Here is a 13305-nt window from a genome sequence, read left to right as displayed (position 1 = left end):
TTCGACGTAATTTTGCGAGAGAAATCGATTGGGCGCAGTCCCAATACGCTGCGATCAACGCATCGAAAGTTACAGCCAAAAAACGAAAACCTGAATTTTCGACATTTTTCAGCAGGTGCTTTTCTCCTCGTATCTTCTCTCCCGTTGATCCCTCGCTCCTTACGCTGCGTTTTCTGAGTTCCTTGGGGTCCAATTGGGCGGGAAAGAGTCATACGAATCAATTCTGAGACGAAAAATTTTTTGGTCAAAAAAAAAGGAAGGTTAACCCCTTTGTATTTTTGGCGAAAATTTTCGCGATTTTCAAAACTGCTGGAATAAATTAATTGTGGCACTATTTCGACGTAATTTTGCGAGAGAAATCGATTGGGCGCAGTCCCAATATGCTGCGAGCAACGCATCGAAAGTTACAGCCAAAAAACGAAAACCTGAATTTTCGACATTTTTCAGCAGGTGCTTTTTTCCTCGTATCTTCTCTCCCGTTGATCCCACGCTCCTTTTGCTGCGTTTTCTGAGTTCCTTGGTGTCCAATTGGTCGGGAAAGAGTCATACGAATCAATTCTGAGACAAAAAATTTTTTGGTCAAAAAAAAAGGAAGGTTAACCCCTTTGTATTTTTGGCGAAAATTTTCGCGATTTTCAAAAGTGCTGGAATAAATTAATTGTGGCACTATTTCGACGTAATTTTGCGAGAGAAATCGATTGGGCGCAGTCCCAATACGCTGCGAGCAACGCATCGAAAGTTACAGCCAAAAAACGAAAACCTGAATTTTCGACATTTTTCAGCAGGTGCTTTTTTCCTCGTATCTTCTCTCCCGTTGATCCCACGCTCCTTTTGCTGCGTTTTCTGAGTTCCTTGGTGTCCAATTGGTCGGGAAAGAGTCATACGAATCAATTCTGAGACAAAAAATTTTTTGGTCAAAAAAAAAGGAAGGTTAACCCCTTTGTATTTTTGGCGAAAATTTTCGCGATTTTCAAAAGTGCTGGAATAAATTATTTGTGGCACTATTTCGACGTAATTTTGCGAGAGAAATCGATTGGGCGCAGTCCCAACACGCTGCGATCAACGCATCGAAAGTTACAGCCAAAAAACGAAAACCTGAATTTTCGACATTTTCCAGCGGGTGCTTTTTTCCTCGTATCTTCTCTCCCGTTGATCCCACGCTCCTTTTGCTGCGTTTTCTGAGTTCCTTGGTGTCCAATTGGTCGGGAAAGAGTCATACGAATCAATTCTGAGACGAAAAATTTTTTGGTCAAAAAAAAAGGAAGGTCAACCCCTTTGTATTTTTGGCGAAAATTTTCGCGATTTTCAAAAGTGCTGGAATAAATTAATTGTAACACTATTTCGACGTAATTTCGCAAGAGAAATCGATTGGGCGCAGTCCCAATACGCTGCGATCAACGCATCGAAAGTTACAGCCAAAAAACGAAAACCTGAATTTTCGACATTTTTCAGCAGGTGCTTTTCTCCTCGTATCTTCTCTCCCGTTGATCCCTCGCTCCTTACGCTGCGTTTTCTGAGTTCCTTGGGGTCCAATTGGGCGGGAAAGAGTCATACGAATCAATTCTGAGACGAAAAATTTTTTGGTCAAAAAAAAAGGAAGGTTAACCCCTTTGTATTTTTGGCGAAAATTTTCGCGATTTTCAAAACTGCTGGAATAAATTAATTGTGGCACTATTTCGACGTAATTTTGCGAGAGAAATCGATTGGGCGCAGTCCCAATATGCTGCGAGCAACGCATCGAAAGTTACAGCCAAAAAACGAAAACCTGAATTTTCGACATTTTTCAGCAGGTGCTTTTTTCCTCGTATCTTCTCTCCCGTTGATCCCACGCTCCTTTTGCTGCGTTTTCTGAGTTCCTTGGTGTCCAATTGGTCGGGAAAGAGTCATACGAATCAATTCTGAGACAAAAAATTTTTTGGTCAAAAAAAAAGGAAGGTTAACCCCTTTGTATTTTTGGCGAAAATTTTCGCGATTTTCAAAAGTGCTGGAATAAATTAATTGTGGCACTATTTCGACGTAATTTTGCGAGAGAAATCGATTGGGCGCAGTCCCAATACGCTGCGAGCAACGCATCGAAAGTTACAGCCAAAAAACGAAAACCTGAATTTTCGACATTTTTCAGCAGGTGCTTTTTTCCTCGTATCTTCTCTCCCGTTGATCCCACGCTCCTTTTGCTGCGTTTTCTGAGTTCCTTGGTGTCCAATTGGTCGGGAAAGAGTCATACGAATCAATTCTGAGACAAAAAATTTTTTGGTCAAAAAAAAAGGAAGGTTAACCCCTTTGTATTTTTGGCGAAAATTTTCGCGATTTTCAAAAGTGCTGGAATAAATTATTTGTGGCACTATTTCGACGTAATTTTGCGAGAGAAATCGATTGGGCGCAGTCCCAACACGCTGCGATCAACGCATCGAAAGTTACAGCCAAAAAACGAAAACCTGAATTTTCGACATTTTCCAGCGGGTGCTTTTTTCCTCGTATCTTCTCTCCCGTTGATCCCACGCTCCTTTTGCTGCGTTTTCTGAGTTCCTTGGTGTCCAATTGGTCGGGAAAGAGTCATACGAATCAATTCTGAGACGAAAAATTTTTTGGTCAAAAAAAAAGGAAGGTCAACCCCTTTGTATTTTTGGCGAAAATTTTCGCGATTTTCAAAAGTGCTGGAATAAATTAATTGTAACACTATTTCGACGTAATTTCGCAAGAGAAATCGATTGGGCGCAGTCCCAATACGCTGCGATCAACGCATCGAAAGTTACAGCCAAAAAACGAAAACCTGAATTTTCGACATTTTTCAGCAGGTGCTTTTCTCCTCGTATCTTCTCTCCCGTTGATCCCTCGCTCCTTACGCTGCGTTTTCTGAGTTCCTTGGGGTCCAATTGGGCGGGAAAGAGTCATACGAAACAATTCTGAGACGAAAAATTTTTTGGTCAAAAAAAAAGGAAGGTTAACCCCTTTGTATTTTTGGCGAAAATTTTCGCGATTTTCAAAACTGCTGGAATAAATTAATTGTGGCACTATTTCGACGTAATTTTGCGAGAGAAATCGATTGGGCGCAGTCCCAATACGCTGCGATCAACGCATCGAAAGTTACAGCCAAAAAACGAAAACCTGAATTTTCGACATTTTTCAGCAGGTGCTTTTTTCCTCGTATCTTCTCTCCCGTTGATCCCACGCTCCTTTTGCTGCGTTTTCTGAGTTCCTTGGTGTCCAATTGGTCGGGAAAGAGTCATACGAATCAATTCTGAGACGAAAAATTTTTTGGTCAAAAAAAAAGGAAGGTTAACCCCTTTGTATTTTTGGCGAAAATTTTCGCGATTTTCAAAAGTGCTGGAATAAATTAATTGTGGCACTATTTCGACGTAATTTCGCGAGAGAAATCGATTGGGCGCAGTCCCAATACGCTGCGAGCAACGCATCGAAAGTTACAGCCAAAAAACGAAAACCTGAATTTTCGACATTTTTCAGCGGGTGCTTTTTTCCTCGTATCTTCTCTCCCGTTGATCCCACGCTCCTTCTGCTGTGTTTTCTGAGTTCCTTGGTGTCCAATTGGTCGGGAAAGAGTCATACGAATCAATTCTGAGACGAAAAATTTTTTGGTCAAAAAAAAAGGAAGGTTAACCCCTTTGTATTTTTGGCGAAAATTTTCGCGATTTTCAAAAGTGCTGGAATAAATTAATTGTGGCACTATTTCGACGTAATTTTGCGAGAGAAATCGATTGGGCGCAGTCCCAATACGCTGCGATCAACGCATCGAAAGTTACAGCCAAAAAACGAAAACCTGAATTTTCAAAATTTTTCAGCAGGTGCTTTTTTCCTCGTATCTTCTCTCCCGTTGATCCCACGCTCCTTTTGCTGCGTTTTCTGAGTTCCTTGGTGTCCAATTGGTCGGGAAAGAGTCATACGAATCAATTCTGAGACGAAAAATTTTTTGGTCAAAAAAAAAGGAAGGTTAACCCCTTTGTATTTTTGGCGAAAATTTTCGCGATTTTCAAAAGTGCTGGAATAAATTAATTGTGGCACTATTTCGACGTAATTTTGCAAGAGAAATCGATTGGGCGCAGTCCCAATACGCTGCGATCAACGCATCGAAAGTTACAGCCAAAAAACGAAAACCTGAATTTTCGACATTTTTCAGCAGGTGCTTTTCTCCTCGTATCTTCTCTCCCGTTGATCCCTCGCTCCTTACGCTGCGTTTTCTGAGTTCCTTGGGGTCCAATTGGGCGGGAAAGAGTCATACGAATCAATTCTGAGACGAAAAATTTTTTGGTCAAAAAAAAAGGAAGGTTAACCCCTTTGTATTTTTGGCGAAAATTTTCGCGATTTTCAAAAGTGCTGGAATAAATTAATTGTGGCACTATTTCGACGTAATTTTGCGAGAGAAATCGATTGGGCGCAGTCCCAATACGCTGCGATCAACGCATCGAAAGTTACAGCCAAAAAACGAAAACCTGAATTTTCAAAATTTTTCAGCAGGTGCTTTTTTCCTCGTATCTTCTCTCCCGTTGATCCCACGCTCCTTTTGCTGCGTTTTCTGAGTTCCTTGGTGTCCAATTGGTCGGGAAAGAGTCATACGAATCAATTCTGAGACGAAAAATTTTTTGGTCAAAAAAAAAGGAAGGTTAACCCCTTTGTATTTTTGGCGAAAATTTTCGCGATTTTCAAAAGTGCTGGAATAAATTATTTGTGGCACTATTTCGACGTAATTTTGCGAGAGAAATCGATTGGGCGCAGTCCCAACACGCTGCGATCAACGCATCGAAAGTTACAGCCAAAAAACGAAAACCTGAATTTTCGACATTTTCCAGCGGGTGCTTTTTTCCTCGTATCTTCTCTCCCGTTGATCCCACGCTCCTTTTGCTGCGTTTTCTGAGTTCCTTGGTGTCCAATTGGTCGGGAAAGAGTCATACGAATCAATTCTGAGACGAAAAATTTTTTGGTCAAAAAAAAAGGAAGGTTAACCCCTTTGTATTTTTGGCGAAAATTTTCGCGATTTTCAAAAGTGCTGGAATAAATTAATTGTAACACTATTTCGACGTAATTTCGCAAGAGAAATCGATTGGGCGCAGTCCCAATACGCTGCGATCAACGCATCGAAAGTTACAGCCAAAAAACGAAAACCTGAATTTTCGACATTTTTCAGCAGGTGCTTTTCTCCTCGTATCTTCTCTCTTGTTGATCCCTCGCTCCTTACGCTGCGTTTTCTGAGTTCCTTGGGGTCCAATTGGGCGGGAAAGAGTCATACGAAACAATTCTGAGACGAAAAATTTTTTGGTCAAAAAAAAAGGAAGGTTAACCCCTTTGTATTTTTGGCGAAAATTTTCGCGATTTTCAAAACTGCTGGAATAAATTAATTGTGGCACTATTTCGACGTAATTTTGCGAGAGAAATCGATTGGGCGCAGTCCCAATACGCTGCGAGCAACGCATCGAAAGTTACAGCCAAAAAACGAAAACCTGAATTTTCGACATTTTTCAGCAGGTGCTTTTTTCCTCGTATCTTCTCTCCCGTTGATCCCACGCTCCTTTTGCTGCGTTTTCTGAGTTCCTTGGTGTCCAATTGGTCGGGAAAGAGTCATACGAATCAATTCTGAGACGAAAAATTTTCTGGTCAAAAAAAAAGGAAGGTTAACCCCTTTGTATTTTTGGCGAAAATTTTCGCGATTTTCAAAAGTGCTGGAATAAATTGTTTGTGGCACTATTTCGACGTAATTTTGCGAGAGAAATCGATTGGGCGCAGTCCCAACACGCTGCGATCAACGCATCGAAAGTTACAGCCAAAAAACGAAAACCCGAATTTTCGACATTTTCCAGCGGGTGCTTTTTTCCTCGTATCTTCTCTCCCGTTGATCCCACGCTCCTTTTGCTGCGTTTTCTGAGTTCCTTGGTGTCCAATTGGTCGGGAAAGAGTCATACGAATCAATTCTGAGACGAAAAATTTTTTGGTCAAAAAAAAAGGAAGGTTAACCCCTTTGTATTTTTGGCGAAAATTTTCGCTATTTTCAAAAGTGCTGGAATAAATTAATTGTAACACTATTTCGACGTAATTTCGCAAGAGAAATCGATTGGGCGCAGTCCCAATACGCTGCGATCAACGCATCGAAAGTTACAGCCAAAAAACGAAAACCTGAATTTTCGACATTTTTCAGCAGGTGCTTTTCTCCTCGTATCTTCTCTCCCGTTGATCCCTCGCTCCTTACGCTGCGTTTTCTGAGTTCCTTGGGGTCCAATTGGGCGGGAAAGAGTCATACGAAACAATTCTGAGACGAAAAATTTTTTGGTCAAAAAAAAAGGAAGGTTAACCCCTTTGTATTTTTGGCGAAAATTTTCGCGATTTTCAAAACTGCTGGAATAAATTAATTGTGGCACTATTTCGACGTAATTTTGCGAGAGAAATCGATTGGGCGCAGTCCCAATACGCTGCGAGCAACGCATCGAAAGTTACAGCCAAAAAACGAAAACCTGAATTTTCGACATTTTTCAGCGGGTGCTTTTTTCCTCGTATCTTCTTTCCCGTTGATCCCACGCTCCTTTTGCTGTGTTTTCTGAGTTCCTTAATGTCCAATTGGTCGGGAAAGAGTCATACGAATCAATTCTGAGACGAAAAATTTCTTGGTCAAAAAAAACGGAAGGTTAACCCCTTTGTATTTTTGGCGAAAATTTTCGCGATTTTCAAAAGTGCTGGAATAAATTGATTGTGGCACTATTTCGACGTAATTTTGCGAGAGAAATCGATTGGGCGCAGTCCCAATACGCTGCGATCAACGCATCGAAAGTTACAGCCAAAAAACGAAAACCTGAATTTTCGACATTTTTCAGCAGGTGCTTTTCTCCTCGTATCTTCTCTCCCGTTGATCCCTCGCTCCTTACGCTGCGTTTTCTGAGTTCCTTGGGGTCCAATTGGGCGGGAAAGAGTCATACGAATCAATTCTGAGACGAAAAATTTTTTGGTCAAAAAAAAAGGAAGGTTAACCCCTTTGTATTTTTGGCGAAAATTTTCGCGATTTTCAAAACTGCTGGAATAAATTAATTGTGGCACTATTTCGACGTAATTTTGCGAGAGAAATCGATTGGGCGCAGTCCCAATATGCTGCGAGCAACGCATCGAAAGTTACAGCCAAAAAACGAAAACCTGAATTTTCGACATTTTTCAGCAGGTGCTTTTTTCCTCGTATCTTCTCTCCCGTTGATCCCACGCTCCTTTTGCTGCGTTTTCTGAGTTCCTTGGTGTCCAATTGGTCGGGAAAGAGTCATACGAATCAATTCTGAGACAAAAAATTTTTTGGTCAAAAAAAAAGGAAGGTTAACCCCTTTGTATTTTTGGCGAAAATTTTCGCGATTTTCAAAAGTGCTGGAATAAATTAATTGTGGCACTATTTCGACGTAATTTTGCGAGAGAAATCGATTGGGCGCAGTCCCAATACGCTGCGAGCAACGCATCGAAAGTTACAGCCAAAAAACGAAAACCTGAATTTTCGACATTTTTCAGCAGGTGCTTTTTTCCTCGTATCTTCTCTCCCGTTGATCCCACGCTCCTTTTGCTGCGTTTTCTGAGTTCCTTGGTGTCCAATTGGTCGGGAAAGAGTCATACGAATCAATTCTGAGACAAAAAATTTTTTGGTCAAAAAAAAAGGAAGGTTAACCCCTTTGTATTTTTGGCGAAAATTTTCGCGATTTTCAAAAGTGCTGGAATAAATTATTTGTGGCACTATTTCGACGTAATTTTGCGAGAGAAATCGATTGGGCGCAGTCCCAACACGCTGCGATCAACGCATCGAAAGTTACAGCCAAAAAACGAAAACCTGAATTTTCGACATTTTCCAGCGGGTGCTTTTTTCCTCGTATCTTCTCTCCCGTTGATCCCACGCTCCTTCTGCTGTGTTTTCTGAGTTCCTTGGTGTCCAATTGGTCGGGAAAGAGTCATACGAATCAATTCTGAGACGAAAAATTTTTTGGTCAAAAAAAAAGGAAGGTTAACCCCTTTGTATTTTTGGCGAAAATTTTCGCGATTTTCAAAAGTGCTGGAATAAATTAATTGTGGCACTATTTCGACGTAATTTTGCGAGAGAAATCGATTGGGCGCAGTCCCAATACGCTGCGATCAACGCATCGAAAGTTACAGCCAAAAAACGAAAACCTGAATTTTCAAAATTTTTCAGCAGGTGCTTTTTTCCTCGTATCTTCTCTCCCGTTGATCCCTCGCTCCTTACGCTGCGTTTTCTGAGTTCCTTGGGGTCCAATTGGGCGGGAAAGAGTCATACGAATCAATTCTGAGACGAAAAATTTTTTGGTCAAAAAAAAAGGAAGGTTAACCCCTTTGTATTTTTGGCGAAAATTTTCGCGATTTTCAAAACTGCTGGAATAAATTAATTGTGGCACTATTTCGACGTAATTTTGCGAGAGAAATCGATTGGGCGCAGTCCCAATACGCTGCGAGCAACGCATCGAAAGTTACAGCCAAAAAACGAAAACCTGAATTTTCGACATTTTTCAGCAGGTGCTTTTTTCCTCGTATCTTCTCTCCCGTTGATCCCACGCTCCTTTTGCTGCGTTTTCTGAGTTCCCTGGTGTCCAATTGGTCGGGAAAGAGTCATACGAATCAATTCTGAGACGAAAAATTTTTTGGTCAAAAAAAAAGGAAGGTTAACCCCTTTGTATTTTTGGCGAAAATTTTCGCGATTTTCAAAAGTGCTGAAATAAATTAATTGTGGCACTATTTCAACGTAATTTTGCGAGAGAAATTGTTTGGGCGCAGTCCCGATACGCTGCGATCAACGCATCGAAAGTTACAGCCAAAAAACGAAAACCTGAATTTTCGACATTTTTCAGCGGGTGCTTTTTTCCTCGTATCTTCTCTCCCGTTGATCCCACGCTCCTTCTGCTGCGTTTTCTGAGTTCCTTGGTGTCCAATTGGTCGGGAAAGAGTCATACGAATCAATTCTGAGACGAAAAATTTTTTGGTCAAAAAAAAAGGAAGGTTAACCCCTTTGTATTTTTGGCGAAAATTTTCGCGATTTCCAAAAGTGCTGGAATAAATTAATCGTGGCACTATTTCGACGTAATTTTGCGAGAGAAATCGATTGGGCGCAGTCCCAATACGCTGCGATCAACGCATCGAAAGTTACAGCCAAAAAACGAAAACCTGAAATTTCGACATTTTTCAGCAGGTGCTTTTTTCCTCGTATCTTCTCTCCCGTTGATCCCACGCTCCTTTCGCTGCGTTTTCTGAGTTCCTTGGTGTCCAATTGGTCGGGAAAGAGTCATACGAATCAATTCTGAGACGAAAAATTTTTTGGTCAAAAAAAAAGGAAGGTTAACCCCTTTGTATTTTTGGCGAAAATTTTCGCGATTTTCAAAAGTGCTGGAATAAATTAATTGTGGCACTATTTCGACGTAATTTTGCGAGAGAAATCGATTGGGCGCAGTCCCAATACGCTGCGATCAACGCATCGAAAATTACAGCCAAAAAACGAAAACCTGAATTTTCGACATTTTTCAGCAGGTGCTTTTCTCCTCGTATCTTCTCTCCCGTTGATCCCACGCTCCTTTCGCTGTGTTTTCTGAGTTTCTTGGTGTACAATTGGTCGGGAAAGAGTCATACGAATCAATTCTGAGACGAAAAATTTTTTGGTCAAAAAAAAAGGAAGGTTAACCCCTTTGTATTTTTGGCGAAAATTTTCGCGATTTCCAAAAGTGCTGGAATAAATTAATCGTGGCACTATTTCGACGTAATTTTGCGAGAGAAATCGATTGGGCGCAGTCCCAATACGCTGCGATCAACGCATCGAAAGTTACAGCCAAAAAACGAAAACCTGAAATTTCGACATTTTTCAGCAGGTGCTTTTTTCCTCGTATCTTCTCTCCCGTTGATCCCACGCTCCTTTCGCTGCGTTTTCTGAGTTCCTTGGTGTCCAATTGGTCGGGAAAGAGTCATACGAATCAATTCTGAGACGAAAAATTTTTTGGTCAAAAAAAAAGGAAGGTTAACCCCTTTGTATTTTTGGCGAAAATTTTCGCGATTTTCAAAAGTGCTGGAATAAATTAATTGTGGCACTATTTCGACGTAATTTTGCGAGAGAAATCGATTGGGCGCAGTCCCAATACGCTGCGATCAACGCATCGAAAATTACAGCCAAAAAACGAAAACCTGAATTTTCGACATTTTTCAGCAGGTGCTTTTCTCCTCGTATCTTCTCTCCCGTTGATCCCACGCTCCTTTCGCTGTGTTTTCTGAGTTTCTTGGTGTACAATTGGTCGGGAAAGAGTCATACGAATCGATTCTGAGACGAAAAATTTTTTGGTCAAAAAAAAAGGAAGGTTAACCCCTTTGTATTTTCGGCGAAAATTTTCGCGATTTTCAAAAGTGCTGGAATAAATTATTTGTGGCACTATTTCGACGTAATTTTGCGAGAGAAATCGATTGGGCGCAGTCCCAACACGCTGCGATCAACGCATCGAAAGTTACAGCCAAAAAACGAAAACCTGAATTTTCGACATTTTTCAGCGGGTGCTTTTTTCCTCGTATCTTCTCTCCCGTTGATCCCACGCTCCTTCTGCTGCGTTTTCTGAGTTCCTTGGTGTCCAATTGGTCGGGAAAGAGTCATACGAATCAATTCTGAGACGAAAAATTTTTTGGTCAAAAAAAAAGGAAGGTTAACCCCTTTGTATTTTTGGCGAAAATTTTCGCGATTTCCAAAAGTGCTGGAATAAATTAATCGTGGCACTATTTCGACGTAATTTTGCGAGAGAAATCGATTGGGCGCAGTCCCAATACGCTGCGATCAACGCATCGAAAGTTACAGCCAAAAAACGAAAACCTGAAATTTCGACATTTTTCAGCAGGTGCTTTTTTCCTCGTATCTTCTCTCCCGTTGATCCCACGCTCCTTTCGCTGCGTTTTCTGAGTTCCTTGGTGTCCAATTGGTCGGGAAAGAGTCATACGAATCAATTCTGAGACGAAAAATTTTTTGGTCAAAAAAAAAGGAAGGTTAACCCCTTTGTATTTTTGGCGAAAATTTTCGCGATTTTCAAAAGTGCTGGAATAAATTAATTGTGGCACTATTTCGACGTAATTTTGCGAGAGAAATCGATTGGGCGCAGTCTCAATACGCTGCGAGCAACGCATCGAAAGTTACAGCCAAAAAACGAAAACCTGAATTTTCGACATTTTTCAGCGGGTGCTTTTTTCCTCGTATCTTCTCTCCCGTTGATCCCACGCTCCTTTTGCTGTGTTTTCTGAGTTCCTTGGTGTCCAATTGGTCGGGAAAGAGTCATACGAATCAATTCTGAGACGAAAAATTTTTTGGTCAAAAAAAAAGGAAGGTTAACCCCTTTGTATTTTTGGCGAAAATTTTTGCGATTTTCAAAAGTGCTGGAATAAATTAATTGTGGCACTATTTCGACGTAATTTTGCGAGAGAAATCGATTGGGCGCAGTCCCAATACGCTGCGATCAACGCATCGAAAATTACAGCCAAAAAACGAAAACCTGAATTTTCGACATTTTTCAGCAGGTGCTTTTCTCCTCGTATCTTCTCTCCCGTTGATCCCACGCTCCTTTCGCTGTGTTTTCTGAGTTTCTTGGTGTACAATTGGTCGGGAAAGAGTCATACGAATCGATTCTGAGACGAAAAATTTTTTAGTCAAAAAAAAAGGAAGGTTAACCCCTTTGTATTTTTGGCGAAAATTTTCGCGATTTTCAAAAGTGCTGGAATAAATCATTTGTGGCACTATTTCGACGTAATTTTGCGAGAGAAATCGATTGGGCGCAGTCCCAATACGCTGCGATCAACGCATCGAAAGTTACAGCCAAAAAACGAAAACCTGAATTTTCGACATTTTTCAGCAGGTGCTTTTCTCCTCGTATCTTCTCTCCCGTTGATCCCACGCTCCTTTCGCTGTGTTTTCTGAGTTCCTTGGTGTACAATTGGTCGGGAAAGAGTCATACGAATCGATTCTGAGACGAAAAATTTTTTAGTCAAAAAAAAAGGAAGGTTAACCCCTTTGTATTTTTGGCGAAAATTTTCGCGATTTTCAAAAGTGCTGGAATAAATCATTTGTGGCACTATTTCGACGTAATTTTGCGAGAGAAATCGATTGGGCGCAGTCCCAATACGCTGCGATCAACGCATCGAAAGTTACAGCCAAAAAACGAAAACCTGAATTTTCGACATTTCTCAGCAGGTGCTTTTTTCCTCGTATCTTCTCGCCCGTTGATCCCACGCTCCTTTTGCTGCGTTTTCTGAGTTCCTTGGGGTCCAATTGGTCGGGAAAGAAACATAAGAATCAATTCTGAGACGAAAAATTTTTAGGTCAAAAAAAAATGAAGGTTAACCCCTTTGTATTTTTGGCGAAAATTTTCGCGATTTTCAAAACTGCTGGAATAAATTAATTGTGGCACTATTTCGAAGTAATTTTGCGAGAGAAATCGATTGGGCGCATTCCCAATACGCTGCGAGCAACGCATCGAAAGTTACAGCCAAAAAACGAAAACCTGAAATTTCGACATTTTTCAGCAGGTGCTTTTCTCCTCGTATCTTCTCTCCCGTTGATCCCACGCCCCTTTCGCTGCGTTTTCTGAGTTCCTTGGGGTCCAATTGGGCGGGAAAGAGTCATATGAATCAATTCTGAGACGAAAAATTTTTTGGTCAAAAAAAAAGGAAGGTTAACCCCTTTGTATTTTTGGCGAAAATTTTCGCGATTTTCAAAAGTGCTGGAATAAATCAATTGTGGCACTATTTCGACGTAATTTTGCGAGAGAAATCGATTGGGCGCAGTCCCAATACGCTGCGAGCAACGCATGAAGAGTTACAGCCAAAAAACTGACCGTATCCTCATGTTCATCAATATGCAAGTCAACCTTGTTCAAAATTGTGTTACTAATACTCAGTAGAATCGTGAAACATAAAGCCATATTTCCACTCGACTCTTAATCGACAACATTCTGCTACATATACCGATCGCGCATAGTCTGTAGTCGTCCTATCCCACATCTGCAGACTTCAAGCTCAATCTCAAATTACTCTGAAGATATCTTTACAGCCGCAAAATCCACGACGTTCTGAATATCTCATTCAATCGACGAGGCTTTAGTGATTGATATATGTGTTTACCCTATTGATTCCGAGAAAAATTAGTTTCCGAGCCTTGGAATCCGAAAAAAGGAACTACTTCCGCCAACTCCTTCATCGTTCTTGCAACGAAAATTTATTACATCTTGCATGCTTCAGGCTCAGTTCAATCGTCTAACGTATATATGTCATACCGACGTAATTGCGGAGGACGAAACAATTAAAAATAGTCCTCGTCCGCCT

The sequence above is a fragment of the Neodiprion fabricii genome, chromosome 4 (genome assembly GCF_021155785.1).
Source record: "Neodiprion fabricii isolate iyNeoFabr1 chromosome 4, iyNeoFabr1.1, whole genome shotgun sequence".
In the NCBI taxonomy this organism is placed as follows: domain Eukaryota; kingdom Metazoa; phylum Arthropoda; class Insecta; order Hymenoptera; family Diprionidae; genus Neodiprion; species Neodiprion fabricii.
Note: the sequence above shows the minus strand (reverse complement) of the source record.